We start from the raw sequence: 19602 nt of genomic DNA on the forward strand, positions 1-19602 counted from the left end.
TTCATCCATGGATCGGACTATATGAAATTTCCAATACCCAACTAGTTTTGACCTAGGAAAACAGACATTTCATTTTTTTATCCACATGAATATTAGAACACTTCCTATAGCTCTAATCAAGTTTTTACTTTGTTGGCAGAAAACACTGATATACTGGTATTACTTCTTTGATTAAATGGAAGAGCATTCTTCTTTCCCAAATCTACCACAAACATTTAGAATGATATGCATACATACGCTTCAAGAACAATTCTAGAAAAATTTTTAAAAAACTATCATTTTACTTACTAATCTTCTTGCCTATTATGTTCTAGACAAACAACAGAGAAAAATTAAGTTTCATTTATCTATTGCTTGTCTTGTTCATTCCAGCCTTTCTTGGAAGGCAAACTACATGGGAAAAATAAAACAGTGAACCCAGAACTCATAGGAGAGTCTTTTGAGTTCATTTTCTGGGTGAGTGCTTCTCTACCAGACCACCAAAACAAAGAAGCTTCTAGGAAGTTAAGGAATTAAAAAATAGGGAGAAAGAATGAGTCACAAGAGGGTCTTACCCTTTTACTAAGAGGGAGATTGAATAAAGAATTTGGAAAATCACTGCAACTTATATATACACGTGTGTGCAGTTCTCATGGACTATTCTATTTTTCAAGTTGAAAGAAAACTATGAAACTCAAAGTCACTCAGTTGTGTCAAAATCTTTGCGACCCCATGGACTATACAGTCCATGGAATTCTCCAGGCCAGAATACTGGAGTGGGTAGCCTTTCCCTTCTCCAGGGGATCTTCCCAATCCAGGGATCGAACCCAGTTCTCCTGCACTGCAGGCGGATTCTTTACCAGCCGAGCCATTTTTCAAGTCAAGTATACATTATAATTATTTTGTGAGGCTATGAAATTCTAGAAATATATAATATTAAAATGTCACTGGTCATGTTAATGTAAAGTAATTTATCATAAATGAAACTGATAGAAATTTTTGGATTTTAAAGGTAAAGTTCCCTTGGATACAGTCTGGTATACGTTTTCCACATGAAATATGAGTCAAAGTTGAAAGAAAATTAAATTTCCAGGGCAAAATATTGAAAGACTTTATGTGACCCCTGTGTTAACTTCAATTTGCATTTAAAAGGTAAGCTAGTGGAGGGACTTCCCTAGTGGTTCAATGGTAAAGAATCTGTCTTGCAATACAAGGGATGTGGATTCAATCTCTGGTCAGGTAACTAAGATCCCACGTGCTAGCAAGAAAGCAGCTAAGTAGCAACTAAGACCTGATGCAGCCAAATAAGGTTTTGTTTTTTTTTTTAATCAATTGGTCAAAAAGATAAAAGGTAAGATAGTGGAGAGAACTAAGTATTTAGCCGTTGTACCTTCAGAAAACATATTTCAGAATGTACTCACTGACTCCAGGATTGTTTGGGCTCATTAGAGCTAAGTCTGTGTTAGAGACACCCTCCTCTTTGTTCACTTTGTTCTTGCTCCCCCTGTGGCTATGATGACTCCCAGCCCTCCTCTTTTAAGAATTCAAATCTATTGCTTCTTTCATGACCTGTTTCAAAGCTTATCTTTTAAAGCAGGATCTCTTAAATATCCCCTCCCCAACACACAAAAATTTTCTACTCTACTGACCACTCTCAAGTAGGAAAGTTAATTTTTATTCCTAGGAGAATGAGCCACACGCTTTATATTCCACAAAACTCTCTCTCATGTCTTAGATTTTCATTACTAAAGACTCTTTTGTGTGTTAGACATCACCCTCTCCTTGAAATTCTCTTCTGAAAATACAAGTATCTGGGGAAGATCTATCAAAAGACCCTTAATACTTCTGTATGCATAAGATTAGAGTATGTCTGTTCAGCCCAGAAGTCTCTTCAGAGTTCTAGGTGCCAAGAGGAAAAGATGAATGCTCAAAGAAAAATGAGACAAAGTCTAGAGTGAGATCAGCCCACCACTTTTTCCTTTGGCCTTCCTAAGTTAGCATGTTTTGGTTTAATGTGAAAAGTAAGATGGTGAGGTCTACTGTTAAATTACCGAGGTTCAAATTCAAGTCTGCAGTATTCCTTTAGAATATGTCTAACATATCAATGTACTTTTCATGCCAATCCTCTTTGTACATCAGATCTCTTTTCTACATTCCAAATTATTTTATAATTGAAATGTTTGATGGACCTGTTTTTTACTGAAAATACTAAAAGGAAAGATGCTAGCTGATCTTGATATTTGCAATATTCACAAGCTAATAGAACATATTTACTCCAAATAGAATATTTGAGATATTAACATGTTAACAGAATAGATTTTTAGAATATATATATATAACACAATAGATTTTTAGAATGGGGCAAGAAAGGATGAACATTATAATAAAGGAGATTAGCAATTTACATAGTGATACAGATATCAAATCTATCCAACAAAGCAAGGTCCCTTGAAATAATGTGCATTCTCAATGTAGCTTTCAGCTCAATATTGCTCCTTAAAGTTCTTATACATGCCTTCAAAAGAGGACAGGTGCTGCACTAAAAATAGACATTCTGATTCCTAGTTACCAACCCTCATTACCTTTACTCTCAATGATCATTTTAATTCTTGTCTTGCCTTGTTTTGGGTATTTCTTCCTAGCTACATTTTCCCTCTCCGGGACAAAATGATTAGTCTTCCCTCAGTCTCTTCCAAGTTTGACCCATCAACCCCGTCACTGCTCCCCTCCAATTGGCATCTGGCATTCAAGTAGAAGAAAGGAAACTACATATCCAAAATTATATAAAAAGAGCCCACACTGAATAAGAAATTTTAACACCTAGGATTTGTAATCCCTTTCAAAGGTAAGACACACTGTCTTATAAAATGCATTTATATTATTACCCTCTCTAGAGAAACACATTTATTTCTTGTGGGGGAATAATTTAAGAGAAAAATCTTTAAATTTTTAGTTGTTTTAACCTAAGTAAAACTATTCTTGTGTAATCATTGTGAATTAACCATTACTGATGCAACAGATGACAATACATTAAGATTTTTATTGATGGTAGGTATGGTGATTCCACAGAGGCTTGACATTGTTAAGCAGAATTTTTCAGTCTCATTTTGCATTTACTTTCACAAGTAAAGCACAAGCAATTTATAATTTAAAGATGTGAATAAAATACACTATTGAGCACTTGCTCACTTACAGTCTGGCCTGCTTTCTTATGTTAGAGTAATGGGGTGAGATTGGAATGAACGTAATGGCACTGCATTCAGTCCTAGACAATGGGGCTTGTTTCTCCCGTGCAGAGGAAAATTAAGGTCTTATTCTTGCTTTAATTCAGATCACAAACTGCATCATTTTGAAACAATCAGGTATGCTCACTTGCACTCTAAATTAAGATTCTGTCTAAATCAAGGTAACCCAGGGTCTAAATTTTTAAAAAAGCTACAGAAACCATGGAGGAGGGCTGGACTGGGAGTTTGCCATTAGCAGACACAAACTATCAATATGACACAAACTGGATAAACAACAAGGTCCTACTATATAGCACAGGGGACAATAGTCAATATTCTATTTTAAATCATAATGGGAAAGAACATGAAAAAGAATGTATTTAACTGAATCACTTTGCTGGGCAGCAGAAATTAATACAACATTGCAACTATACTACAATAAAATTTAAAAAAAAGAAATAAAGGAGGCCAAGCTGGCAGAGCTGGGCAAGGAGGAGAAAGACACAAACCTTTATTTTGCAGCTTCCAAGACGCTAGCGGGGCCTTCGTTTGGAAGACTTGTGCGCCCTACGGAAACAACCCACAACACTTGGTGAGGCCGCGGAAGCGCACCACGGTCCATGGGAAACAGAAGTCCTACCCAGCAGCCCCCGTGGGCGAGGCGGGGCAGATCTCTGCATCCTGCCAGGACAGAGGTGAGGGTGCGAGCGGGCCTGCTGGGATGAGCTCCACCTGTTGGCTTTCATGGGGAATCAGTGCCCAGAAGAGCCTGCTTTGCTCCAGGTTAGCTGGAACGGCCCAGGTATGGGTACAGGGAGCGGAAGCTTTGCATCTCCACTGCAGCACTGAGTCCACTGGCGTTAGGAGCAGCCCTGCCCTGGGTGGGGACTGTGACGGCAGCGGCACTGTGGTGGACCACTGCGGAATGAAGTTTTGATGCCTGGGCACTTGGGTCTCAGTTTCCTGCGGGTATCCTGAGTCCTTTCTGGAGTTGACTGCAGGGATCTCGAAGCTCTCATCAGCCCTGCTGAAAGCAAATCGCTCGGAACCCCGGAACAAGTGCTGCTCCATATCCTGCTTGGGTCCATGGTTCCTCGGGAGGAAATATTTTCTGTCTCTTCTGGAAGCCCTTGGATGACACTAGCTTCACTGCTTGGGAAAGAAATAATTGATCAGTCATAGGATATTGTCAGCTGAGCAACAGTGACAAAAGAACCACCCAGACTGTGCGGTTACCTAGGCCTTGGCTCCACCGTCTCTGTACATAATGTCTATCCTCTGCATGAGCTCTTTTTGAAAACACTAGTGATCTATCTTGTATAGCACTTGGTACTTCTCGGTCATAACACCCCAGTCTACCTGAGGAGATGTGGATATAAAAATTGGAGAAGAAATGAAAACGATTGGAAAGAAAAGGGTATCCTTCAAGTTTAAGGAAGCAGTTAAGCAAAAGTTAGCAGTGTTGCCAGTCCAAGAAATAAATTGCACAAAGAAAAATACCTCTCCCAGCTTCCTCTGCAGCTCTTTGCTTACACCCCAATGGAAACACTAGTCTTTCTGCAGGATGTATTCAGGGGACATTTGCACAGCAATCTGTAAGAATTTACTCTACAGTATTTACTAAGGATGGAGAGTTAGGGACCAGTTATAGTGGGAATTTGTTAGACTCATTCTGCTTTCTCTGTGTTTTGATTAGCCTTTGTTTTGTTTGTTTGTTTTGCATATGAGTAGCCAGAAGGGGCATACATGTGTGTGCATATAGCTGAATGATTCATCTTCTGGAGCTGTTACAACTAATTTTTTAATGAAACAATTATTTATTGTGGTTAGCATTTGGCTTTAGTCAGATGATGAGAAATTAGATAAATATTCCAGTAAAGACTATATTTTGAAATCCTGCCCCTTGGATTAGAGAGAGAAGGATATGGACTTCCAAAATACATAGAGGATAATAATGTACCTGCTTCCACATGTTTATTCACTGTTCATGATTCCTCCTCTTCAGATGGGCTCTAAATAAGTGTTTCCTCTTGCTGGTTGACTTAACCTTGCTTGAAGAACTGGTGAGCACAGAGAGCATTACAGTGAATTGAAAACGCATGAACTGTTCAATAATGTTTAATACCATATATGGTTTTATTCAGACACTTTTGGGACAAAATTTCTGGTTCTGTCTTATTCTCCATTGTTAAGGAAACTTAACAATGTGTCATTATTTATGTTGTTTATACCCCTTTCCCTCAAAGGTCTTAGCAAACTTAGAAAATGAGTAATAGGTAGGGCAAGTAGAAATTCTCAGAAAAAGTCCTGCATTTTTCATAGATTAAAAACATGACTATCTTTGGACATCTTCAGTAATTTAAAAAGTACACCCCACTGGTTGAGAAAAATAATTTAAAAGATGGCCCCAAGCATGTTTAGACATTGGAACATGAGGCAAGTTTAAAGGAATTGCAAAATCAGCTCTTAAATTTTTATTTTTATTTGTACAAAGTTTTGGTGGGTTTTTCTTTTCAATTAAATACTCCCTGTCCTGCACCCCTTTCCACCTCATTTTTAGAATGTTCTTTTGTAGTGACAGCAGTACAGTTACATATGGCCAAGGGGCTAACAAAATATTCCACTGGGATATTAGGAGCTTAGTTTGTGGGATAAATCTCTGTTCTCAGACCTCTGCTTTCAGACCCCACAGGGCTCTCAAGCAGTGCTGGAGGGCAGTAGGACTTGGTTATAACTTTTATAGCATTTCACATGACTCTAAGACAATTGTTTTCCACTAGATTTCAGATGAAGCTGTTAGTTCCTTAGGAGTCCCTCCATCTGGGTTTCCATTAATCTTGGTAAGAGGCTCAAATCCTTTCGCACTCATACTTTGTCTGCATCTGCAGCAGGATGATGGTGGATGGAACAAATTATTCTTATTGTTTTCTGGTATCCTTGCTCATTACAAAATATTCCATAAAAGATGTCACCTTGTGGGTGGGATTTATTAAAAAGAACAAAATAAGAATGGTTTAAAGAGATTTTTGTTTTAAAATATATTTTTCTGGAAAGATCTTTGTGCATGTGTGTGTGGGGGGAGGTAAGGTGTTAACCTAAGGATAATTGAAGTTAATTTAGATTAGAGACATTCACCCTTTATTGGGATATAGTTCTAGGCATTTTAGAATAAGGTTAACATTACGTAGAGCAAAATAGTCCATTTTAATGACTAGTGCATATACAAGTTTTTACAAACATGAACAGTCATGCAGCACTTCTGAAATCAAACTATAGAATATTTCTATAACTCCAAAAAGTTTTCTTATTCTCCTTTGTAATAAATTCTCTTCACCTACCCTAGCCCCTATCAACCACTGATCTGATTTTGCCCCCACAGTTTTGCCTTTTCCAGAAAGTCCTATAAATGAATCCAACATGTATATAGGCTTCGTGTCTGGCTTCTTTCACTTAGCATAATCCTTTCGAGATTCCTCCATGTTCCTTTCATGTGTAAATCGGTTCAGTTCAGCCACTCAGTAGTGTCTGACTCTTTGCAACCCCACGGACTGCAGCACGCCCGGCTTCCCTGTCCATCACCAATCCCAGAGCTTGCTCAATCTCATGTCCATCTAGTCAGTGATGCCATCTAACCGTCTCATCCTCTATTGTCCCCTTCTCATCCTGCCTTCAATCTTTCCCAGCATCAGGGTCTTTTCCAATGAAAAGTATTGCATCAGTTGGCCAAAGTATTGGAGCTTCAGCTTCAGAATCAGTCCTTCCAATGAATCTTCAGGACTGATTTCCTTTATGATTAACTGGTTTGATCTCCTTGCAGTACAAGAGACTCTCAAGAGTCTTCTCTAGCACCACAGTTCAAAAGCATTGATTCTTCGGTGATTAGCTTTCTTTGCCGTCCAACTCTCACATCTATACATGACTACTGGAAAAATCATAGCTTTGACTATATGGACCTTTCTCAGCAAAGCAATGTCTCTGCGTTTTAATATGCAGTCTAGGTTTGTCATAGCTTTTCTTCCAAGGAACAAGCATCTTTTAATTTCATGGCTGCAGTCACCATCTGCAGTGATTTTGAAGCCCAAGAAAATAAAGTCTGTCACTACTTCCATTGTGTCCAAATCTATTTGCCATGAAGCGATGGGGCCGGATGATCTTTTTTTTTTTGAATACTGAATTTTAAGCCAGCTTTTTCACTCTCCTCTTTCACTTTCAAGAGACTCTTTAGTTCATCTTCACTTTGTGCCGTAAGGGTGGTGTCATCTGCATATCTGAGGTTATTGATATTTCTCCCAGCAATCTTGATTCCAGCTTGTGCTTTATCCAGCCCAGCATTTTGCATGTTGTATTCTGCATAGAAGTTAAATAGACAGGGTGACAGTATACAGCCTTGACATACTCCTTTCTCAATTTGGAACCAGTCTGTTGTTCCATGTCCATTTCTATCTGTTGCTTCTTGACCTGTATACAGATTTCTCAGGAGGCAGGTAAGGTGGTCCAGTATTCCCATCTCTTTAAGAATTTTCCACAGTTTGTTGTGATCTACACAGTCAATGGCTTTAGCAGAGTCAATGAAGCAGAAGTAGATGTTCTTCTGGTATTCTCTTGCTTTTTAGATGCTCCAACAGATTTTGACAATTTGATTTCTGTTCTTCTCCCTTTTCTAAATCCAGCTTAAACATTTGCAAGTTCTCAATTCATGTACTGTTGAAGTCTAGCTTGAAGAATTTTGAGCATCACTTTGCTAGTGTGTGAGATGAGTGCAATTGTGCAGTAGTATGATCGTTCTTTGGCATTGCCTTTCTTTGGGATTGAAATAAAAATTAACCTCTTCCAGTCCTGTGGCCACTGCCAAGTTTTCCAAATTTGATGACATACTGAGTGCAGCACTTTCACAGCATCATCTTTCAGGATTTGAAACAGCTCAACTGGAATTCCATCACATCCACTAGCTTTGTTCATAGTGATGCTTCCTAAGGCTCACTTGACTTTACATTCCAGGATGTCTGGCTCTAGCTGAGTGATTATATCAGCATTGTGGTTATCTGGGTCATTACAATCTGTTTCGTACAGTTCTTCTGTGTTTTCTTGCCACCTCTTCTTAATATCTTCTGCTTCTGTTAGGTCCATACCATTTCTGTCCTTTACTGAGCCCATCTTTGCATGAATAGTTCTCTTGGTCTCTCTAATTTTCTTGAAGAGATCTCTAGTCTTTCCCATTCTATTGTTTTCCTCTATTTCTTTGCACTGATCACTGAGGAAGGCTTTTTTTTTTTAATCTCTCTTTGCTGTTCTTTGGAACTCTGCATTCAGATGGTTATATGTTTCCTTTTCTCCTTTGCCTTTCACTTTTCTTCTTTTCTCAGGTATTTGTAAGGCCTCCTCAGACAATCATTTTGCCTTTTTGCATTTCTTTTTCTTGGGGATGGTTTTGATCACCGCCTCCTATACAATGTTATGAACCTCTGTCCATAGTTCTTCAGGCACTCTGTCTGCCAGATCTAATCCCTTGAACCTATTTGTTACTTCCATTGTATAATCATAAGGGATTTGATTTAGGTCATACCTGACTGGTCTAGTGGTTTTCCCTACTTTCTTCAATTTAAGTCTGAATTTTGCAATAAGGAGCTGATGGTCTGAGCACAGTCAGCTCCCGGTCTTGTTTTTGCTGACTGTATAGAGCTTCTCTGTCTTTGGCTGCAAAGAATATAATCAATCTGATTTTGGTATTGACCGTCTGGTGATGTCCATGTGTAGAGTCGTCTCTTGTGTTGTTGGAAGAGGATGTTTGCTATGACCGGTGTGTTCTCCTGGCAAAACTCTGTGAGCCTTTACCCTGCTTATTCTGTGCTCCAAGGCCAAACTTTCCTGTTACTCCAGGTATCTCTTGACTTCCTACTTTTGCATTCCAGTCCCCTATGATGAAAAGGACATCATTTTTTGGTTAGTTTTAGAAGGTCTTGTAGGTCTTCAGTGAACTTTTCAACTTCAGCTTCTTTGGCATTAGTGTTTGGGGCATAGACTTGGATTACTGTGATATTTAATGATTTGCCTTGGAAATGAGCAGAGATGATTTGTCTTTTTGAGATTGCACCCAAGTACTGCATTTTGGACTCTTTTGTTGACTATAAGGGTTACTCCATTTCTTCTAAGGGATTCATGTGTCAATAGTTTGTTCCTTATTTCTTTTGAATATCATTCCATTTTATGGATATATATTTGCATACATACATTTTTTAATGTGAATGTACTACAATTTAGTAACTATAATAATAGATGAACTTTTGAGTTATTTCTAGTTTGGGGTTATTATGAAGAAAATTACTTTAACCATTCACATACAGGTCTCTGTGTGCCCAAAAGTTTTCGTGTGCCTTCTATAAAATACCTAGAAGTGGGGTTGATAGATTGTGTAATTGTATATTTAGTATTATAATAGACTGTCAAATTTTTCCACTGTGGCTAAACCTTGCTGGTGATTGCATTACCCCTGCAAGATATGAGCATTCCAACTGCTCCAAATCTTCACCAGTGCTTGGTATTGTCATGTTTGGAAAGTGGGGGGGGGGGGGGGCATTGTTTGTTTTTTCTTTATGATTCTGTTTATGTAGCTATATCTCTTCGTGGTTTTGATTAAATTTGCCTAATGACTAATGATGCTTCATATGTGTATGTGTCTAGGTATAATGATGTTATATATGCATGTTACAATGCCCATACTGTTTTACACAATGAGGAAATGTTTCATAATCCCCACCTTGGGAGACTGAGCGTGACATTGTGGAAAAAATGAGAACTTTGGAATTGGGCAGATAAGGGTTTGTATTCTGACAAGTTGTATAGACCTCTGTGTTCTTGTTTCCTCATTTCTTAGGTGACAATAATAATACCAGCCCCATATAGCTGTTAGAAGAATTACATTAAGATAGCATGTCTAGTATGGCTAGCCAAATTCTACAATCTCCTTTCCTTTTAGGATGGTGCTGGCCTTAATATGTTTGAAGTGTCTGCAAAAATAACCTCCATAGAGGTTTGATGTCTGAAATTTTGGGAGCCAGAAACTTCATCTCTTGAGTGCCCTAGGTGGAAGGAGAAGCCTTGGAAGTGTGAAGGGAAATGAGTGACCCTCTAAAGAGTCAAAGAGTCCTCTAGTGTTCTGCATCATTCATCTTCACTGTTTATAAACTTTTGTCCTGATTTTTAATTGTATGGAGAAATAGCTCCCCTCTCACTAGGCCATGTGTTTTACAGGGACAGGGACCATGTGTTATTCACCCCTACATCCTCTTGTTGAACACCATCGGCTTGAAGTCACCTGGTACCTTGACAGTGTTGTGCCTACAGCCTGAAGATTGGTAGAAGGAAATCATGGCTTGTCACGGGACTGAGAACAGCCAGTGTTTGGAGATTTAGCAGAAGGTTAATGTTTAGTATCAAGTGTACATTCTCTCTGTTGTTGTGTTTTAGTTGCTCAGTCACATCCAACTCTTTGCAACCCCATGGTCTGTAGCTCACCAGGCTTTTCTGTCCATGGAATTCTCCAGGCAAGAATAGTGGAGTGGGTAGCTGTTTCCTTCTCCAGAGGATGTTTTCGACCCAGGGATGGAAGCTAAGTCTTCCCTTAGGTGATGTTTATGTACTCAGCTTGGAAAACTTAGCTGGAGAGCTCTAGGACTCTATGGAGAATATATATTTGTCCCTGCTCAAGCCAAGAGTACACACAGTTCTGCTGCCCCCAAACTCAAGCAACCCAGGTATTCCAAAGAAACCTGCCCTTTGAGATGCAGGGTGAAATGGACTCAAACCCTAATCTATATGCAGAAGAAGCTTGGATTTTGATAATTCATTTGGATTTAGGAATTATCATTGCTATACTCTATATGCTCTTCCTTTGTCAAACAGCAAAATGAACCACATAACAGTAAATGTTAGATATCCCCATGCTCATAAAATTCCTGTTTCTTCAAATTAAGTCCAGCATCCTGATTTGCTGCCTAGATTTCTTTCTTCTGCCTTTCTACCTAGAGTAAATTAAATAGAACAGTAAAACTTTCTCTCATGAAAACCAAAAGTTTGTTTCCATTTTTTAATAAACATTATATTTTCTCTTTGTTCTTAACTTTTCTTATACAGGAATTTCCATTTACGTGGTTCTGGTTCTAGACTATCATTTCTTTTAAGATTTTCCTATAATCTCTTATTTACAGTCTTTTAATATGACCAGCTGGCTCCTTGGAAAAGACTCTGATCCTGGAAAAGATTGAGGGCAGGAAGAGAAGGGGACAACAGAGGATAAGATTCTTGGATGGCATCACCAACTCAATGGACATGGGTTTGGCTGGACTCTGGGAGTTGGTGATGGACAGGGAGGCCTGGCATGCTGCCGTTCATGGGGTCACAAAGAGCTGGACATGGCTGAGTAACTGAACTGAATATGACCAGATGTGTTTCTTAAGTATAGATATACTCTAAAAAAAGAAAAAAAAAAAAAGGTAAAGGGAAAAAAAAAAAAGTATAGATATACTCACAGACTCTTTGGGGGAAAGGGGGATGTCTCATGTCCTTGCTTATAAAATAATTACAAGTTTTTTGCTATTAATATATAAAATCTTTCACAGTCTGGCCACAAATTAACTTTTGCCAATGAAAAATTTTACGTATATGAAATAACTCAAAACACTTAAAGTATATCCCTAAGCAACTCCATCTTGTGAGTTCAAGACCAACATTTCCAAATGCCCTAAAGCTGTTCCTCGTGGACGTCTCTTCCAAACACTTTAAGATCAAAATGGCCCAAATCAAATTAATTATTTTTGTTATTTTTATCTTCCTAAAATAATCATCTAAGGATTAATAAATGATAGTCACGTTATAAGTAGAGGTAGGTATAACTTGACGGTGAGCCCATGAGCTGTTTGCTTTCTAGTGGCCCAGGAATGAATAGCTATGGGAATTGAAGATGTCCTGATACATCCCATGGTACCTGGGACTTGTTGGATTTTGAGTATTTTGGAGTGGGTAGAGTTATCTGGTTAAGCAGATTTAAAATTTCCGTCACTGATTGAACAATTGAAACTGAAATTATGTAATTTGCCACTTAATTAATGCTAGGTCTGGAAGCATCACTTGAGTGGCCTTTCTAAATTAAGAGAACCGCAGGCAAGTTGTTTTGCATTGCTTTAATACACAGGTGTCATAGCTTGACAAATGGCTTCCTTCTCAATACTCCTTTTATGCAAGCGGTTACTGGGATGAGGTGGGTGTGAATTTGCATAGGGACCAAGGAACCTCCCAGGAACAAATGGATTGAGACTGCAACTCGTTTTATTTTGAGTTTCTATGTTTTCTGAATGATTTTGGTGTATGCAAGTAAAATTCCTTGACAGGAAATGATCTCTTTCCCATGTGCCTCACCCCTCCCCCATCTAAGAGAATGACCAGAGGAGGTCTTACGATGGAAGGAGAGGAGTGTGAATGGAAGACTGGGCTCGAAGCCAGAGCCTACCTTGTCTGTTGAGTGAGGAAGTTGGTCTGAATGTGGCATGTGTTTGAGTCCTGACTTCTCCTGTGATCCAGCAATGCTGGCAATGTGGGTGTGTTTGGCAGCTGTGGCATAGCTCTAGGTGCCATGGGATGTAAATTAGTGAGGTAACATACAGTAGTGATTAAGTGCATAGAGTCCTCAGCCAGATTGCTGACCTCAAAATCCACTTCAGGCAAGTTACTTGTCTGTACCTCAGTTGATTGATCTGTAATATGAGGATACTAATATTGCATATTTTCTAAGACTCTGAAGAGGATTGAGAGACTTATTATTTATAAAGTGCTTAGAATAATCTATTGTTCATAGTAAGTGCCATTTAAGTGTTTGTAAATAAAATGAAATCTCAGGAAGCCAGTGGCATATCAACCTTGATCAAATATGTCAGTGGTTGAACTGTCCTGTCTCTAGAAACTAGATTTGTTTCATAGGGATTAAAATATCTAACATCTTAGTTACCTAATAAATAAGATATTGCTTTTCTATAGTTTTATTTTAGTTTCCTTGTATATGCCTGAATATTTTTCAAATTAGAATACAATATAGCTGTGACGTTTTATTTAAAAACACATAACTGAGTATCCTCTGACAACTCAAACAATTTTTCCCATAACAGTTTTTAAGCTAATTGTACAAATATAAATGCAGATGTTTTCATAGTGTTACTTAAGGCTGTAGTCTCTGGGCTTATATGTATAAGTACTGAGACATATATAAGTCTGGCAAGTTGCAGTTTCTGTTTATAATCAACACCAGGATAAAAAAAAGTAGACTGTTTTCAAAAGTCCTACCCCATTAGAAATGGCATATCACATTCATTCTTCTGTATTGTTTTGTGGCCTGAAACTGGACATCGTCCCATTTTGTTAACCTCAAGAGTTTCTGTCAGACATTTGATCATCCTCTTTCACTAAAACTAAAAACTACTTTGCATTTTTTAAAATCTCATTGTTGACCCCTCCCAGTAGCCACGATGGGATGACAACACCAAGGAAATAAATGAGCAGCATTAGCAAATTCAAACACTGTTTCCTTTAATTGCTTCAGGGATCCGAAAGACTAGAAGAACTATTGTACCCTAGACAAGGTTGGCCTCTGTAGGAAAGCCAAAGACTTAAATTATGAGATTTATGCATTTGGTAATCCTTCTCAGCAGATCATTGTTATAAAATCAAGCAGGATATATTTTACACTTGAAACATAAATGAAATAACATTTTTTTTTTGCAAAATATGAATGCTTCATCTAAATTATAGCTAAAACATTTTTTATTAACTCACTTATCCATAAGTCATTTATTAAACAGTTTAGATTTTTGGAATATGATCACAGATGAAATGGCACAAAAATGTGACCAATAATGACCATAGACTTAACAAGGTTTTTTCAGGTCCCCATTTAGTTCTACTTTGAATACAGTTCCTACAAGTTTGAGAGCCTGATTTTTCATCCTATGTAGATTATAGTTTGTGTGTTTTAGGAGGATAAGGCCAGAAGACCTAAGTGTAGTTAGGTCATCACCTGGTTAACTTTGGCAATGCAGGAAAACCATAAAAAAATAGATTCAGCATCTCACAAAAAAGTGTGAGGTTATTAAATTTAAGGGTAAGTAGCTATGTATACTTCAATAATACTATACAATATGCTACAGAATACTGAACAAATATTTTGAGTTATTAGAAATAGGTTATTTTAACACATTTTAGGAAGTTTTCATTTAAAAATATTGTGTGGGGCGTGGAGGGAATGGTTAAATTGGCAAACTCCTATAACTGAAAAATCCGCTTACATTCAACAGCTCACTCTCTGTGGCCATCATGTATCTGTAGCTCTTACCAAGAAACACTGTAAAACATAATCATATAATATTTCCTAGTATTTTATCCTTATTTTTAAATCAAAAGATTTAGGAGTAAGATCTATATCATGTAGAACAAGCTGAATTCTAGTCTAAGAGTTCATGCAGTTATTTTAGAAAGTCTTTGTTTATCTAGAATTTTATCTATTTTCAGCGTCACAAAAGAGAGCAAGAAGATGAACGTTGATCTTTCTTTCTCCTCCTCTACCACCTTATTCATTTTGCAACTAATACATATAGACATCACTCAGTATCCTGGGTGATTGTTTCCAGGAACTCTGCAGAAACCAAAATCCATGGATGCTCAATCCTTTATATAAAAATGGCACAGTGTTTGCATTTAACCTACACATATGCTTATGTGCTTGCACTCAATCACTCAGTTGTGTTCAACTCTTTGCAACCCCATGGACTGTAGCCCGCCAGGCTTCTTGTCCATGAGTTTTCCCAGGCAAGAATACTGGAGTGGGTTGTCATTTCCTCCTCCAGGACATCTCCCTGACCCAGGGATTGAACCCGCATCTCTGGTGTCTCTTGCATTGGCAGGTGGATACTTTACCACTTGAGCCACCTGGGAAGCCCAACCTATGCATACCTTCCCATATACTTTAAATAATTTCTAGATTACATATAATGCTTAATATAAATGCTATGTAAACAGTTGTAAACACAATATAAATGTTATGTAAATAGTTTCTGGTGCACAGAAAATTCAAGTTTTCTTTATTGAACTTGCTGGTATTTTTTTCCTGAAAATTTTCTATCCTTTGTCAGTTGAATTCAAGGATATGGAACCTGCACATCCAGAGGGCTACCTGCAGTTGAGAGGTTCTGTGTATACTTCATTCTTCCTCTAGGTTTACCTTGATAGAACAAAAACTTGAAAATGTGCCTCTTAAGTTCAGAGAACTCTAGAAGCATGGGAGCTAAAAAGGAATCCAATTCCTAGAATATGCCAGAAAGAATGATGTGAATGACATGATAACAGTGTGGGACATTTACCAACTGAAAACAGATTTCAAAGATATGCCTCAATAATATAGATAGGTACTAAAATGCCCAATTTTTGCATGGCTGAGGAAAACTCTGGAAATTCAGTTGCCAACCTATCGCAAACTAGTACAAGTAATACATATGTCCTCCACCTCTGTTCATTTTGCAAATTTCACGACAAAAAGTTCAGGAGCAAAACAATGCAAATTAATTATGGATTCAAGTATCCTGTCCACCTTATCACTGTTGTAACTTCTCACCGGTACCCTTATTACATCTAAGTAGTATTTCTTCCCTAGAGTCAGTTATGGCCGTAAGAGCACAAATGAACTTCAATAGACAGAATAAACTCATTTTGTTTGGTAAAATTTTAAATTATTCTTACCTCGATATAGGAAAATAACTTAAAGTACTTGATTCATCACTGAGTTTGTTTATGGTTGTTAATATTATCCTACATCAAATTACTTGCTCCTTCACAAGACTCATCAAGCTAACCTTTTGACACTTGTTCAAACACGATAATCACACATCATTTCCCTATTGCCATTTCGAATGCATTTGGAGAAAACACAAAAAATCATGTAAACTGTGAAAACTATGGCATATAGTCTCACCATATTCACCTGCATTCTAAAAGATGATTTTTATTTGTGTTTTGCTTACTCTGTTATATTTCTTGCTTATGGGACTTTTCATTGTTTTGGATTAAAATTAAGGATTTTTTATGCATTTACAACCGATCTGTTGGAGATGGTTTAAATTTGATTGCAGGAAATCCAAATGATACTTTCTCATTAGAATTTTTATAAATTTCATATTTTATTATAATCCTAATGTTTTTCACCTTTAATAGTACAAGCTGCCAGCATAAGAAGCATGTTTTTACATCACGGGGTCACTGAGTAGATTGTAGTTTCATTAGTACAAGCCTTGGGTAAAACTGGAATAGGTGACATTTGGCTCTGTTACTCATAATCTCATCTTTATTTATTTTATTTTGTTTTTTTGCTTTCTCTGAAACTTGGTACAGCTGGTATTCCTTCTGGCCTCGAGCACCCCTGTGTGCTGTCCTTCCTTCTATCGACCCATACTTGTTGCCTTAGGAAACGTCTGATTTCAGCTTTCATCTCTTTGTATGAATTTAGGTCTAGGTGTTACTCATATTGTGGAGGCAAAATTGATTGATTGGTCTCCTACTTAAAGTATTTCAGGCATCACTGAGGGTGGAAGAGGGGGCAGAGGGCCTTCTCCAGTGACCTAGGGGTAAGGTCAGCCTTGATGTCAGGAGCTCAGGTAGTCCAAGGGGAAAAAAATGAAAAAGAAAGAAATCTGAGCCAACCTTATCAAATGCTAATGAGTTTGGTAGAATGGATTTTTTTTCATGGAATTTATTGTACTGAAATTGGCAGGTTCCAAGTCAGATGCTAATTTCTTTCCTGCTACAGATATTAATTTGATTCACGTAAATTATTTTGCAAACCACCCAGCATTTCTATGTTTTCAAGGTGAGATTTACCATCCTATGCACCTGCCCATCATTGGGCTATATCTATAGTAAGAACACTGGTCAGAGAGGGTTTATACAAATCCCTGAGACAAGGTAGCTATGTGTGTGCAACAGAGATCAGTGAGGAACAAAATAATGGCTGAAGGAGAAAATGATATCATCATCCTTAGGAAAATGTTGATCAAATAATCTATTTTTCTTGATATAACCAACTGCTTTGCATAATTAGACTGTAACTTAAAACACATATTACATGAAAAGATTACTTTGATAAATTTATAAAAATCTGGATATGATCCTGTTACTTCACTGATCTGAATTTTTCATAAACTAAGCCCAGCTTCAATGTTCAGCCTCACTTCTGGACAGTTTAATTGTACATGTTTATTTGAGTCCATGCTTCTCAAGTGAGACAGAATGGCATAAACTCTGAGGTTTATGAGGTAGCCAAGACAACACAAAGTTTATGAAGTAACCAGGACACACATAAAGCCCATGGGATATGCTTGATACATCTTCCCAGAGCTTCAAATATTCCCCCATAAAAATGCTAATTCACACGGCAAGCAATTTTAAAACATTATTTACAAACAAATGCAGGTAAAGTTTGGACTAGAATTCCAAATAGTAATTTTTGCTAATTTTTAAAATAAAGCAAAAAATATCAAATAAATTCTACTTTGGTAAGATTATTTCCATCCTGACCCTAATCTCACATTAAAAACTTTCACTCTATTCTTTAGGGGTATTTAGAAGCAGATATCTGAGAAGTACTTCGTTAGCTACACCAGGTTATTCACAGATTCCAGAGCATTCCAGTTGCTTGCCTGCCTCTGTACCTTTGCTCAGAAGCTCCTTCTGTTTGGAACCCTTGCCCCATCTCACTTCCCTTGAGAATCCCTACTAAAGCATTGGGTCTAGATCAGAGGAGTTTTCTTCCTTTTTTAAATGTTCCTTGAACAAATCCCATCCTAACTTTCAAAATAAACTTTCCTTAGCCATGTCCTAGCCCCTTAGTATTTTAATGAACAAATATGATTATATTATATTATATCATAGTTATGTATTTATTTAACTTTCCTCAGACTGAGAGAATTTTAAGAGACAGGACTACATCTTTCTGATTCTTTAGATCTTGTATAATATCTGTGGAACGCTTATATCAGGTGTTTCTTGAAACAGTAATGAATTTGCTTAATCTAATAACAATGGAATATATATTGGTTCTAATACACGGTTCTAGGTAAGAAGGTAGGCTGGTGACTTCTGTAAGTCTTCAGTTAATATATTCAAAGATAGCAGATATTTTGAAGTCAGATCTGGGTTTGAATCCCAGCTGTTATTTCTTATTTGTGTAAGTTTTGGGAATTATTTAATTTATCTAAACTTTTAGTTTCCTCATGTTCAAAATAGGGATGATAATAACTCCCTGATGGTGTGGTTATATAGATTCTGAAATGATTCATGCAAAATGTACAGCACCTAGTAGGTGCTAAATATTGTTTCCTCCTCCAGATCTATCAATCCCTTTCTACATGATGTAATTTGTGGAGTGATGAATAAACTCCTAGCTCTATAATCACCCAATCCCAATAAGTTGGAGTTTCAGAAATCATGGTCAGGAAGAGTCGAGACTAGGCAACTGGGACACAGAGATGAAGTAAATGAAATATCTTGTCTACATTGGGAAGCAAAACATAAGAACAAATCCAAAACTGAAGCTCAATGAGTGATCATCCTGGCTACAGATTCTACACAAGACAGAAAGTGTTGGCTTAAAGAGCGGGTCTGTAGATGTCCTTTGAAGCATCAATAGCAGTAGGGGATCAACTTTGCTTGGAGAAAGCTTTTACTGACCCCACAAGAAGGGAGAGGATCTGTTAAAGCTTTTGAGATATTTAAGTAAAATGAAAGTCATTCAGTCATGTCTGACTCTTTGCGACCCCATGGACTGGCTGTAGCCCACCAGACTCCTCTGTCCATGGGATTTCCCAGGCAAGAATACTGGAGTGGTTTGCCATTTCCACTTGAGATACTTAAAGACTACCCAAAAATACATACTCCTCTCTGTCCATCCATCCAGTCCTTGAGTGATTTGTGGAAATGGCCAATTTTTAACCTGAATTAGTAAATTCTGACTTACAAGCAATTTGGCATTTGATCAGAGATTGTTGTATCCAATTTAAAGACATGAGAATGCCTGGATATTGTCCAAATTCTGATGGGATGTTATTCAGTCCTGGGATATAGCTTGTACCTGGAGAGGCTGAAAGGAGAGGTGTATGGGATTGGGCAACCACAGACAGGCACTGGGGAAATCACATTTTGTCAAGGCCCTCTCACTTCCTGCCAGCCCATGTGAGACTGGGAGGCTCTGCTTGGACCCCCATCCACCATTCACCTGGTTGAAAATAAGCGGACTAGTTCATCCACTCAGTGGAAATGGATTAAAAGAGTTCAGAGTGAGTTTCTGAAGGATCATTCCTACATGATATTGCCC

The sequence above is a fragment of the Cervus elaphus genome, chromosome 18 (genome assembly GCF_910594005.1).
Source record: "Cervus elaphus chromosome 18, mCerEla1.1, whole genome shotgun sequence".
Classification (NCBI taxonomy): Eukaryota; Metazoa; Chordata; class Mammalia; order Artiodactyla; family Cervidae; genus Cervus; species Cervus elaphus.